Source organism: Prionailurus bengalensis, chromosome F2 (genome assembly GCF_016509475.1).
Source record: "Prionailurus bengalensis isolate Pbe53 chromosome F2, Fcat_Pben_1.1_paternal_pri, whole genome shotgun sequence".
Classification (NCBI taxonomy): domain Eukaryota; kingdom Metazoa; phylum Chordata; class Mammalia; order Carnivora; family Felidae; genus Prionailurus; species Prionailurus bengalensis.
Window position 1 is genome coordinate 14,421,887 of NC_057353.1, and position 14,023 is coordinate 14,435,909.

At 39.5% G+C, this 14,023-nt stretch overlaps 1 long non-coding RNA gene across 1 annotated transcript; it reads left to right on the forward strand.

The window, feature by feature from the left end:
- The first annotated feature begins 6,406 nt into the window (after nt 1-6,406).
- LOC122495457 lies at nt 6,407-12,360 on the forward strand. Its single transcript, XR_006300466.1, has 2 exons — nt 6,407-6,738; nt 7,570-12,360. It is a non-coding gene; the product is annotated as an uncharacterized LOC122495457 (long non-coding RNA).
- Nucleotides 12,361-14,023: the final 1,663 nt, after the last annotated feature.

Below are 14,023 nucleotides of genomic sequence, written 5' to 3' on the forward strand. Positions count from 1 at the left end.
GATTATTTTATTCGGTCCTCTTAACAAATAAGTGAGGTAGAAATTATAATATCCCTTTTGTAGATGAGCCTTAGTAACTTGTGTAATCCAACCTAGCTGGTCGGTGATAAAGGCCTGGAATTGCAGCTAGTCAGAGATGAGAGCCTTGGTCTAAACCATAAGCTTCTGTTAAGTGCTCGTTAGTCTCTGTGGATGACACACACAAAAAAGGTGAGATGTGTTCTTGCTTTCAAGGACATTGTAATCTTATTAAGGACACGTGTTTCATGGACTAATTTAATTAGAAAATGGCACTAGTTAGTGAAATAATAAAATTCTAACATGAAATTCATGTGTCAAAGTATATGGTACAATGCACGTGCTATTACGAGATTATCAAAGAGGAAAAGTCACGGTTGTCTGCAGTTATTAGAAAAAAGTTTCAAGAAAGATGTGGGATTCGAAATAGAACTATACATACTGATAGGATGCAGATAAACAGAGAAATAATGTTCAGCTGGACTTTCCAACTGAATAAAGCATTGCTTTATGTATCCTATATAACTTTAGCAGGGAGGCTGAAACGTGGCAAGATTTGCTGAAGTAGAGAAAAGAGATGAGGGCCACCCTTCGGTGAAGGTGTAATAGTAGGAATAACTAGGGAATCCGTGGAGTGGTAGGAAGTGTGGGAGGGGCTGCAGGAGCTGTGGGAGGGACATTGAATGGGTTAGGTGGTGTTATAACCTTAGTTTGGACTTGGTCTGAGGAAAATGGAGAACCATTGTGGTTTCCTTTTACTCCTACAAGAATGGTAGACAAAATCATCTCCCACACCTCTAAATTCTGGTGGGCTGCAAACAATATCACAGAAGAGTGCATTTTCTACAATCTCACCCTAATACATTTGTTTCCTAACCCCCAAAGGCAGGAAGATTTTGTTTTCATTCGACTCCAAGGTCTTTTATTGGAATTTGAGTCCATTTCCTCTTTTGTCTTCCCTCCATGATGGTGGAGAATTAATTACAATATTTTTCAATATAGGCATAGTTTTATTTTTTAATCTGTTCTTAATTTCTGGATGACATCGTTGGAAACTAGTCTTATTTATCTTATAATAGAAATCCTACCATCCTCATCACCTTACCTCCTTTTCCTTTTGAAGAAATTGAGCAACCAACATACCACATATCAACGTAATGAAAAAATATCTGTCAAACTGATTACGCTTCCTGTGGATTGATTCAGTTGACTGAATTTTCTACATTTCAGAAACCAGTTATTTTGGTGACATGCAAATGCAGCCTGAATTTTGGTCTCAGAACTGCTGAGTTCGGGAAAGACTTCTGAAAGGCCTAGTCAAGCATTTGCTTTTTGCTGTTGAACTTGTATGAGGATCTGTTTCAATAAAACTAAGTGACAATGTGTTCGGAGTAATCCTGACACACATGAAAATGAAAAAATAATAGTCAATCTTATGATTCCTGCTGTTACCACAGTTCATTATGGGCTTGTGACTGGTCAGCATTAAATGAGCTCTTCCAAAGTGAACTGAGATATAACGCATTCCTCCAACTCCTGACTTCTTAACATCAAGGTGGTCCTTACGAACACAATTCATATACAGATGGGTTTGTGTTACGTGAGGTGTTTGCATGTGAGGAATCGATAAATACATGAATGTGTCCGTTTCTCACCCAGCAAAGGTACTGAAGATTTTCTGTCTTCCTAAATGTTGTTGGGTTTAGGAGAAAATTAATAATAGCATCCGCTTAACATCTAAAATTCTAATGGGGCTCTGATGCCTTGTGTGACTTTGCTCACATTTTGTATGTACTGTTTTCCGATTTGAGAATTTGCATTTTTGTTTTATCTTCTCCAACTTGATAATGAGGCAAGCTATCCAGGTCCTGCAACCAGTGTCATCCGCAGAGGCCAGGTTGAAATGAAACAAAACTAGTAAAGCCTTTCCATTATGCTGCCATAGCAAGTGGTGGTCACTAACATTATTTTTTCTTTAAATGCCAACATTGAACTTCCTCGACATTGAACCTCATATTGCTGCGTATTTTAAGTTGTTTATCTAGAATCTGACACACTTTAACCTACATAGTTCTGGTGATAATTGCTGAATTTCCAAATTAATAGGAAAACTGGCACAATACTAGATAATATCAGAGTTTGTTATTTGTGAAGTGCCAATTTTCTGTAATTAGAGAAAATTGCTAATTATCACTGGAACTATTCATTAATATTTAAAGGAAGATAAAAATTAATAGAAATGCTTTTTTAGTGGCTGAAATTTTTAATGGCTACCTGCTGTCATCTTTTTGATGAATTCTGCTCTTTGCATCCTATCAAACAACTGGGCAGTTGTGAGGAAAGCAGAAGTAGCATCATTTTTGCAAATGTTGTGACGGAATGTTTAAAATGAAAGATTTACGCATCACGTAACCAGTCCTTCCAGGAGGCCAGAGAAAACGGGGAAAGTCTCAAATCAAATCTCTTATTACCAGTACCTTTGTATATGAGGTCCAAGTGTCCCTATTTTGCTAAATAAAGGGCACGGTCCTCAACATTTATTTAGTGTTATAAAAAGAGGCATTTATTTGTGAGCTTTGCATACAGCCATGCTAATTATCACTATTATATCACACAATTTTAGGAATATTCCAATATGAGCAACAGCTTTGAAAATGAGCTATAGTTTTCAAAGTTTATAAAATGTTTACCACAGCCTCTCAAGCCTTATTTCTAAACAAGTTCTTTGACCAAGAATAAAAATATGTACACACGTAAATAATGTTTGAAGGCTCTTAATTTTTAATTTTTAAAAAATTTATTTATTTATTTTGAGAGAGAGAGAGAGAAAGCATGAGTGGGGAAGGGTCAGAGAGAAAGGGAGAGAGAGAGAATTTCAAGGCTCCATACTGTCATCACAGAGACCAACACATTGACTTGGGGCTCGATGGGGGCTCAATGGGGGGCTTAAACTCACGAACTGTGAGATCATGACCTGAGCCAAAGTCAGATGTTTAACCAACTGAGCCGCTCGGGTGCTCCATTAAGAGTCTTTTTTTCTTTTTAAAGGAGAGTTTAAAATACGGGCTTACAGGAAATATGACAAACTTTTTTTTTTCTTAAGCCAATGGGTTTTTTAAAAAGTCATTATGACGTAGTGAATTATTCATTTATTCCCTCAAACATTTCCTGAGCCTCTATCCTGAGAAAGGTAATTGGGCAGCCATAGGAGACTACCGGCTTGTTGGAGCAGATGGATTGAAAAGGAAGAAAACAAAGTTGGCAAAGACAAAACTGGTGATCTAGGGTCAGAATGAAGCTGAAATGAGCTTGTCTGCAGGGAACAGAACAAGAAGACTGAGTGATTAAAGCAATGCCAATGAACTTAGGGTTAGGAAGAAGGTGAACACAGTCCAGGATCCAGTGAGGGTGATAAGCTGAGAAATTGGAAAAGGTGTCCTTAGCTGAATGGAGCCGTGGACATAGTTCAGTTCAGTGGAGTGAAGCATTGATTGAGTTCTTACTAGGTGTTGACTGTAGTCCATCCATAACTTTGCAAAACAAAGAAAGAAAAATTGGTGAACGCATATGACATTTTACCTGTGGTGTCAAAAATATTCTCTGTCAGCGGTACTGTTGATTACAAGTCATTGTTGATGGACAATAGACAGTGTTTTGCAACTTAGGTCTTCCAGTGCATGAATAACATCTTATAGAGGGAAGGAATCTTAGATGCAATCTAATCTGAACTGTTAAGCCATGCTGAAATCCCCAAGCACAGTTACTTCAGGAAAGGTAGCACTTACGAGGATCATACTGGGTTATGGAAACCTTCAGTTATTTTGTGTTATTTGGGCCTAGAAGCAGCAGTCTGGAGAAGTAGCTTCAGTACCTTGCTTATCTGTAGATTTTCCAGCACTGTTATCCTAGCATTGCCACACTGGGGTCAAGTTCTACTTTGATAATATCTATTCTACTACCTGGTACTCAGAAATTAATGCAATTTCCAGATGTGCCCTGATCAGGAAGAGTCCAGGGAGCTTTGTTTAGGTTATTTTACTTCAATCGTACTTTTTAAGACGTATGAAAATGTCTGGTTCATCAAAACCCCAATGTGACCACTGTATCAGTCAGTCAGTGTTCTTAGCCACCGTGCCTGATGTATGGAAAAAAGAAATTTATTAAAAAGATAAAAGGCAACTTACAAAATCTTCGGCAGTCAGAGAACTAGGCTTAGAGTTTATACAGTCGGGAATGGAGGTCAAAGTCATATTTCAAGATGGAGATTGGTGGAGAGACCACTGCCACTGGGCACTGGACGCTGAGCTTTACTTCTGATAGCACAGAACTGGGAACGTGGAGCTGCCCCCCAGAAACAGCCACCACTGCCTGGATACTGCATGGCAGCTACCCGATCCCTCCCATTCAAGCTGTGGGTGTGGCCAGTGTGCCATGCATTCTGCGGCTTGGAGAATTCCACATTGTGCTAAATAATGGAGGATTCTCTAAACATGAGCAGAGAGCTCAGAAGCCAGGCAGTCAACAAGACTAGCAAAGTGACCACCCATCTTAACTCCTTACTCCTTAACTTCTTACTCTTAGTCTCAAGCAAGGCCCAGAACTCCCAATCTGCTACTTTTCCAAGATGTTCTATGATAGGTAGGGAGTTAAATGGTTTCATTCCTAGGTAATACTTTTTCTCATATGGGGGAGTAAGAATATCAAGAACATAATTTTCAAAAAAAGTAAGTGACAACAACAGCACAATATTTACAGTGTTTAGCCTCTGTGAATAACCAGAGGTCATCCTTTGGTTTCCAGTGCTCAAAAATCTTGGCATTAACAAAAGAGAATGTGGAATCATGATGGTTTGTACAACATTACATTGCAGAACAGTATTTATTTGGGAGACAAGAGTTCCAGACTTCTTCCCTTCAAACCCTGACCATGCATTATGAGATCCACTGGACAAAATAATCATAAGAAATATGGGATATACTTGGTTTTGCGGTTTCTCTACAATACCATCACGGATTCATGTTTTTTTTCTTCTCTTTATGTGTATTTAGTTTTGAGAGAAAGACAGAGACAGAGTATTAGCAAGCGGTGGGGCAGACAGAGAGGGATACACAGAATCCAGAGAAGGTTCCAGGCTCTGAGCTGTCAGCACAGAGACAGATGTGGGGCTCGAACCCATGAACCAAGAGACCATGACCTGAGCCAAAGTCAGACGCCTAACTGACTGAGCCCCCCAGGAACCCTGAGAGATTATTATTATTATTTTTAAATGTTTATTTATTTTTGAGAGACAGAGCTTGAGCAAGGGAGGGGCAGGGAGAGAGGGAGAGGGCAGGGAGAGAGAGAGAGATCAAATCCCCAGCAGACTCCATGCTGTCAGCACAGAGCTCAACATGAGGCTTGAGCCCATGAACCATGAGATCATGACCTGAGCAGAAATCAAGAGTCGCTTAACCAACCGAGCCACCCAGGCACCCCGACCATCACAGATTTGCAACGAGGGACCTAGATAATAGCCATATACAGAATTCATCTGGTGCTCCCTGGACTTCAAGGCAACATTCTGGGTGCTTTATCTGAATTAACTCAAGCAATCTTCACCACAGCCTTAGAAGGAGGGCTCGCTTTACATATGAGGACATTGAAGCAGGGAGAGTAGTTACCCACCCACGTTTCCACATTTCAGACGCGGTCAGAACCAGGCTGGAGGCCAGGGAGACTGACCCCAAAGGCCAAAATCTGACCCACTCAGCCCAGCTGCCTGTGAGAACATTGGACACAGTGATTCTGTCAGGTTTCTCTAAGGCGGGTCAGAAGTAGTTTTCCCGCAGTAAGGGTGCTTGGCTGTGGTGGTTCCCACGTCTCGGCTGAAATGAGAAGCCATTTTACTGCCACGGGTACAGAAAAACACGGTGACCTTTTTTTCTTTTTTTCCCTCTTAGTACAATCCCGATTGCAAAGAGTCACTGGGTGGCTCAGTGACTATCCAGTGTGAAAAATATTCCAAGCATCTCAGTTGATAAATTCTAATGGGGCTCTGATGCCTTTTGTGACTTTGTTCGGATTCGTTTAGTGCACCAAGCATAAACTGCTTAAATCTTTTACATACAACCATTCTATTGCCTATTAATTAGAACCGTCTTTTAATTGCACTGGTGGTTCAGAATTAAGTCAATATAGTTACAGGGATAAGATTCCCTGGGGGAAAAATTTCTTTATAGGAAGCAAGCGATGTTAAAAACAACAGAAGCAACAAACAATAAAACTCCCAATAACATCTACCAAACACCCCCGCAAAAATCTTCCTAAATCATTTGAGGATAAAACTCCATTTTCTTAGCTGCAGATTAAAATACACTTGATGCTAAGCCTCTTTCCACGCCCCCGCTGTGTGTTGCGATGTCGCTGAAGTTTTCTTTCTGTGTCTTCAGCTCCCTCTTCTTTAAAACTTATTTCTTCTTTCCTTCGCCTGAGGTTGCCAGTATCCTCCTTCTGTTTGCAGATTCTCTCCTCAGTCAAAACGGGAAAAGATCACACATCAGTCTTTTCCATTGGATGGATCGGTCTATTTTTTTACTTCACTGATTAACCATTACCTCAGCCAAGCATTTGCATTTTAGGTCATGTTAGTTCTCAGTGGCTAAAGGAATGTCAGCTATTGACAGAGGTTGGGGAAATCTGAGCCAAGGCAGGAAGGACTGAAATCATTCAAAGATCCTGAAGGTAAACCTGACTTAACATTTTTGGGTGATGTCTGCGTTGGGCAGTGGAAAGGTTGATACCCTTTTTCCTCGGGTAGTCTTCCAATTCCCTTGGGGTAAAGGAGACAGTAGGCAGAGATTGACAAAGACCTGATCCTCGTCCTAGGTTGCCAGTGGGCGTGGGACCTCAGGTGCTCCTGCCTTTACTGGCCTCCTCCAGGCCCGCTCCCTCTGATGGCCCAACCTCCTTTCCCTGAACCTGGCTCCCCGCCACCCCTGTCTCAGCCCCCTCCCTCTCGCCAAAAATGCCCGTGAAGTATATATGCTGATTGTCATTAAATGTTATCTTGGTTTATGTTATGAAATTTGACACATATTCATTAGTGGGTGTATAACTATATTCAGTGCTGCTTTGGATAATGCTGCCTTGAAAAATAATCCTACAAGCATCCTAATACTGCAATCTGTGTCCTATATTTCAGTAGTATTAGCTCCTTACTCTCTGGAGCTCTGAGTCAGGCTTTTTATAGTTCACATAACCTAGATTTGTGAGTCACTATGTACAATAAATAGCATTCCCACTGCTACCACGAGTCTCGGAATCAGTGCCAGGTGTCGTGGCTATTGACTCCCTGCCTGCTGACGATAAATGTATTCTACAATCACCTTCCTCTGAGTTCTCAGTTTCCTCATCTCTAAAATGAGAGGGTCAGATGGCTTGGTAGTTTCCTAACACTTACTTGTAATTTGTGGCATGTCTCTTGCTTATCTTTTATTCTAACTGAAAGCTTTTAAAGAACTTAAATATTACTGGACACCACAAAAAAATATAGTTTGCTTGATTTTGTTTCAGGATGAAGCTCACGCTGGACTGGAAAAGAGGAAACAGCAAAGGATACCAAGCTGGCGGGAAATATTGGACCACGCGCTCTAGCTCATGGTTCCAGATAAAGAGAAAGTGGGTAGAATCAAGGGGCAAATAAAGAAAGATCCATTTGCTCACATTGTACTCCCATCCTCTGAAGCATGTTGATAAAGCCCTAGAGACATCATTAATTTCTCTTGCTAGTTTCCTCAAGCCTCAGTGGCCAGCCTTGAAAAGATGTGGCATTCTGTTACTACTATAGTGCCCATACTGGCCTGGAAGAAATTGAAAGTGAAGTTAATACCCAAGGAACAAATGAAAGCTGCCTGTCTGTGGCAGAATGTTCCAGCAGAGCAAGGGTGACTGCTGGCATAGTATGTGGTCCAAGGTTAGAACAGGCTAACATTGAAGAGCCCTTGTTTCTGTGACTCTCTGATAGTCAACAAAGCACAACACATATTTTATAGCTACATTTTCTTGTTTGCTTTGTTTAATGTGGTCTCCCTTGCCTCTCCTTTTCCCTTATCTTGGCTCCGGGCTTTAAGGATCAATTTGTTGTACGTACCTTCTTTTCCATCTCTTCAACTTCCATTCAGCTCATTTGTTTTCCCATTTCTCTTTCTTTCTTCTTCTAGCTATTAAGGAACCTGTCATATGTCAGCCCCCAGGGGCCCAAGTGGCAGCTCCCTCAATTCATGGAATGCCTAATTTTACCCGCCTCTTTGGAGAAGGGGCTAGGTTTCCTTTAAAAAGAAAAAAAAAAAATCCCTGGTACTGCCTGTTTCTATCCCTAAGGCTCAAATAATTACAAAGGATATTGTTTGACGAAAGATGGTTTCTAATGCGCAATACACAAGGAAGAAAACCTGATTTTCCCAGGTGAAATTGCTGACAAACCATGAACTCTATGGAAAGAAGAACATCTCTCTGTGATGACCGAGGTACCATGTCCCTAGAAGCTGACACCATAGAAAAGCCTTTGTGCATAAATAAACTGTATGCTAATAAAACAATATTTATGATTCAGCCTCCCGGCCCCCCCCCCCCACTTTTTAAGTATCAAGCTATATCCCGGAGGAACAAAAATAAAAGAAGTTGATGTCTACAGTATAACTATTAAGGGGAAATTTGCTCCACTGTTATTTGGATGTAATTGGTACTGAGCATCACAATGCACTTGTAATTGGGTCTGTACTTGTTCACTTCAAGGGTTCCATGCTATTTCTACTTGAACCCATTTTTTGGATACTGTTCAGCTCAGCAGTGCCAGCTAACTCTTGTTATGCAGTTGAAAAACTGTGGCCATTAAAAATAGGATACGGTGTGATTTTGTTTTGCAGCACTGCATGGAAAATCAGTTGCTGTTCATAACAGCTCTGTGGTTGGTTGATTTAAAGCAGGGGGGTGACTTGGAATTGACAAGCAGACAGTTTGTGAAAAGGGATATTGTATCTTTAAGGCTTTCTGACTGATTGTGTTTAACTGCGCCACGCAGCAGGCAGTAATTAGGCTGTAGCTGCACCGAGAGGCTTAAAGCACTGGCTTGGTTCTCAGTTCTCCAGATTTTTTTTTTTAAGCACAAACATTTTTTGGATTTGAATACATGATAATTTTTTTTCAAAACTGTGAGTGAGTGTGTGAGTGAGCAAATGAAAAGCCGACCCCAGAGGCTTCCTGTGCAGACTGTCACTGAAGACCACCCTGTGCCGAGACGGGCTCTCGGGAGACCAGGCAGCCGCCCCGGGGAGCAGTGAGAACCATGATAGGAGTATATGATGTGACTCCTGGAGAAGGTCAAAGTGCTCTTGAAATGAAAGGAAGGCAGCTCTTAAAATGTGACATGGTTTCTTCTGGCCCAGTTCGCGGTGTTAATGAGACTAGTTGAAGTAGGCTTCTAAGATTAATAGACGAAATGCCTAAAAATTTGTATTTAGGGGAAAGGGGAATTTTTTCTTTACCTAGGCTATTAGGTAGAAAAAAGACTATATTGTGGAAGCAACTTGAACAAGCCATTAGCTTAAGGAATGTTTGCCATTCACTGTTCTGCCTCCCTTACTACCTCCCTGCACCCCTGAAACACCCCATTGCTGTTTGGGGCAGTAGTGAACATTGCTGATTTGTTCTTATTTGGTAAAGGCTGAGTTTTAAGTTTTCCAGGCATTTGTTATCACAGTGGAGCAGTTGACAGATTTTACACTGACCTTATAAAAAAACGGACGTTCAATTACTGTTGGATTGACCACGGTGACTGTCTTCATTATCAATCAGGCCAACAGTGGCCGAGTACCAACTGTGCAAGATGCTATGCTAGGTGCCGTGAGAGATAACAATTGTTCTGGAATAGTAATTGAGATCTTTCCTGACACTACATACAAACTTTTCTTCCTTTTGCTAATTATATGGGTAAGTTATTCCATATAGATTTGTGTACTATTTAGTCCTTAAATTGCTATGGCATTCTTTTTTCTTAGTACGTGAATTGCTTTGTTACAAACCTTTCTTACTTTATTTTTGATACCTATAAAATACCTTTACTTGTGCACTTGAACACTTCTGTAGATTGCAAATATGTACAAATTATAGGCATTTTTGGTTTTAAATAGTAACTCCTCATATCTGTGAATCATCTCATGTGTTTTCCCTCATATTATGTCATTTGGGTGTCCCTACCCCATTCTGAGAGTGGTAGGGCCGGTGATATTATCACGTATAGAAGCTCAGGAGTTGGACAGGAAAAGAGGCTGGAATTAGGAATCAGGTTTGCTGGATCTCTACTCTTCTCACTGTAACACGATTCTATATTCAATCCCAGAATGAAGCATCTTCTAATTTAAGGGTAATGGAAACATTTGGAATAACTTTACCATATTAAAGCATGGATTAAAAGTCAAAGATAAGCTACCAGAAGGGGATTCTGATTTTCAAAAGTTGTTCCTACCAGTTTTAAGCCAATGTCTGTCCTTTCTCTATGGAGTTTCAAGCATCCAGAAGCACTCTGTACTCTTGGTTTACTCTTGTTTTTGTTTTTTTTGGGGGGGTGGGGGAAGACTGCCTTGAAGATAAATTACTTTAATCTGTAGGCTAAGTTGCATCGATGTATTTATCTTTCTCAACATGCTTTGTCCTAAGGTCAGTACTTCTTTGAAAGATTTGATCTAAATAAATTATAAATGTGTATTAAAATCTATTTGATATTAGCGTAAACACACTCAAAATATACTCCATCATTGCTTTGAAAGAAACAAAGATGAATGACATTCTATAGTTCAAATTCCAAACGTACGTGTGTACTTTTATATATGTCTATGCCTAAATGTCGAGGTCAATATTTCTATAAATTCCTAAGCTTGGTTTATTTTGTGGTGTTGATAAATGCTCCTTGGAATTAGGATGTACAGAAGATCAAAGATTAAATTGCAATTTTTTTTCCAAAGTGACAATGAGCCTAATTCACTGTCAGTTAATGCCAGGTGTTTCTCCCCCTAGTATTAAGTTCTTCAAAACAGTGGCTGCATAGGGCACCATTCACAGAGGCTTAGCGCTAGGGAGAAAATGATTACATTAAATCGAATGATATGAATAATTCATGACATCACATTTTGTAATCCTGGTGTTAAGCATAAAACCAGTGGTTTATTTTTCAGCAAAATGTTTTTGTATCATTTTAGATAGTGCATAATGCAAAACAATAACTGCATACATAATGCAAGAAGGATGGTGGTGAATAGGGTCCTTAATAGTGCTTGCAGCATCATCTGGGGTGTGATCACAATAAACACATTTTGAACCAATGCCCATGGGTGCCCAACGCTTGCTGGAATCTTCTGAGTCCAATAGAATGGCTGCCTTTTAATTTGTTTTTGAATATTACACCTGACCTTTACCATGGATCTGAAAGTCAGTCCTTGTATATTGCTAAAACTACAAATCCTTTTGTCCCCTTCCCTTTCAGTTTACTAGGAGGGCAATTCTACTGGGGGTAAATAACTGATTTTTAAAATGACGTTTGATTTTCCAATATGGAGTTGGAAATACTAGGAAAATCCATGGAGTCTGAACTTGCATCCTTTCATAAAGAACTTTAAAGATTCTTGGATAAAATACCAGTTATTTAGCAATTCAGCCAGGTACCTTTTAGGGATGTCACGTATATCTGTGATACTACATAAATGATTCCTGTCTTATTTGAATTTTCTCCTTATTCTTTGGAGAAATCATCTTTTTAAAAATAATTATCAAAGGAAATTGGAAGTGGCCCTGCAACCTTCATGAGGCGGTTTCCAGGTCATGTACACTGTAGCAATACTCTAACATGAGTGATTATTCTCCTGCATTTCGGGCTGAAATAATTGTGTACCTGGACCATCTGCGGCTGCCTTTTCCAGCACCTTCCTGTGGACAGCTCCAGGGCACTCTCTGGAAGCCAGAATGGACTCCCGCTGATTCGCCCACATATTTGTCTTGAATGAAAGAATGGCGTATGCCAGTGGATTTCAAAGCTTATCCCAAAACATCTCCACATCTGAAGTCTGAAGAGTTTATGTCAAGCATTTGTATTACTTACAACTAATTAAATATACCATCCGCGTTTTACAACATGAATGCATCTGCTGATAATGCTGTAACTTGTATTATTATTTATGTGAAATAATACATTAGAAATCAGTGATTGGTCAGTACCCTTGAAGTCCTGACTTATTTGTAATAGATGTGAATTATCACATGCATAGAAAATAGTTTGCTTTTAAACATTTCTTCACCTAAAGATAATTTAAAAGCATGTTCAAGTGTTTTATTTCAATACATTTTTTTTCTACGATGTCAAGAATGTTGTTTAAATTCCAATTTTAAGATTTTAAGCAGACTGCCAAAATGGGTAGATTAGGATAATGTCAGAGACAAGTCAAGAAATGTAACATTTACAAGTACACTATAGAGTTTTGTTGAGAATGTTAAATGGAAAACAAGAACAAAAGCAAAAACAAAACTTGATGACCTGATTAAAAGGAGTGGAAATGAGAATACTACATTGGATCTGAATATAGAAATACTGAGATTCATGATACATGGTAGCTTGAGATCTACTTTTCCCTGAAGGAGATAAATCACCTAGATCTTACTGAAAATGGAAATCAAACTCCATAAAGGAATTGACAATTCTCCCAAGGAGTGCAAATTCGAGGTTAAAGATACAACAAAGAGTCTTATTTAATACTAAGCGATACTTGGCTGGTGACCCAAGTTGGTTCCCCACCTGCCTTCTTATTTCAATAATCCTCACTAACGTTACCAATGTTTTGATGACTGACTGGCGGAGATGACGTGAACACTTCATCACCAACGACCTGCTCATCATGTTTCTACCTTTCCTGACGCTCTAGTGCAGCTGCTCTGTGAGCAGCCAAAGATCTCAGGGCTCTCGCCTCCCTTCTTTCATCTCTAGTTTAAGGAAACAGTAACTTCTTTCTGCTATAGCCTATCAAGAACAAGAGAAGAATTGTGCATAGTATAATTCCAATTCTGAATACAGAGAATGATGAAAAGGATTGCTAACATTAAAGTAAATTAAAGACCTATTTATCAAAATGGCAACTATTTCTAGTTTTTCCCTTTGATATACATAACCATGATCCACTGGATCAAACAGAACACAAGTTCCAGTGCCTATTTGGCCACTTATTAGCTGTGTGAATTTGGAAAAATCAATGGATGACTCAGGACCTCATCTGTCTCCTCTGTAAAATGGGAATACAGAAGCTGTGTTGGGTTTCCTGTGGAAAAATAAATGAAAATGCACAGGACGATATTTTGTAATAAGTCACCATGAAATTGATAATTATTTTTACCTACTTAAAGAATTCCCTTTCTGTGTCAGTTAGTAGGTAATTAAAGATTACTTTAAAAATTAAATTTGTTGAAAAAGAAAAAAAACCCAACAAACCCATTAGGAAGTTCATGCATATCTTTAAACAATCTTTTAAGCAAGCCAAATCAGTGTTGTGGGCTTTCATGTGTGTCTTGCTTTCCCACACTTAAATGCATAACCTTGAAAGAAATAAAACTTGCTGAGTTGGCTATTTCCCTGCTTCCCCAGAACATATGTCAACTGAGCAACAGAGAATTAGCTGTAGCAAAAAGAAAGATAGTTCAGTGGAAGCTTGTTCAATAATTAATCCGCTGAGTAACTGTATGAATATTTGATAAATATTTAGTCAACTATGTGTATCATGCAGCATTGGTCGCATACCAAAGGATTTGCAAAGGTAAAAACTGCTGGTCATAGGCATCAAAGATCTGGAGATTTCAAGCTCACAAGCCAGAGACTTGCAAATTATTCTACATAATACAAATCCAGAAATATAAATCCGTGACTATCCACACGATGCTATTCTGGGAAGGTGAGAGGAGGCCATTACCTTGTTCTCCACAGTTCTTTTAAAGT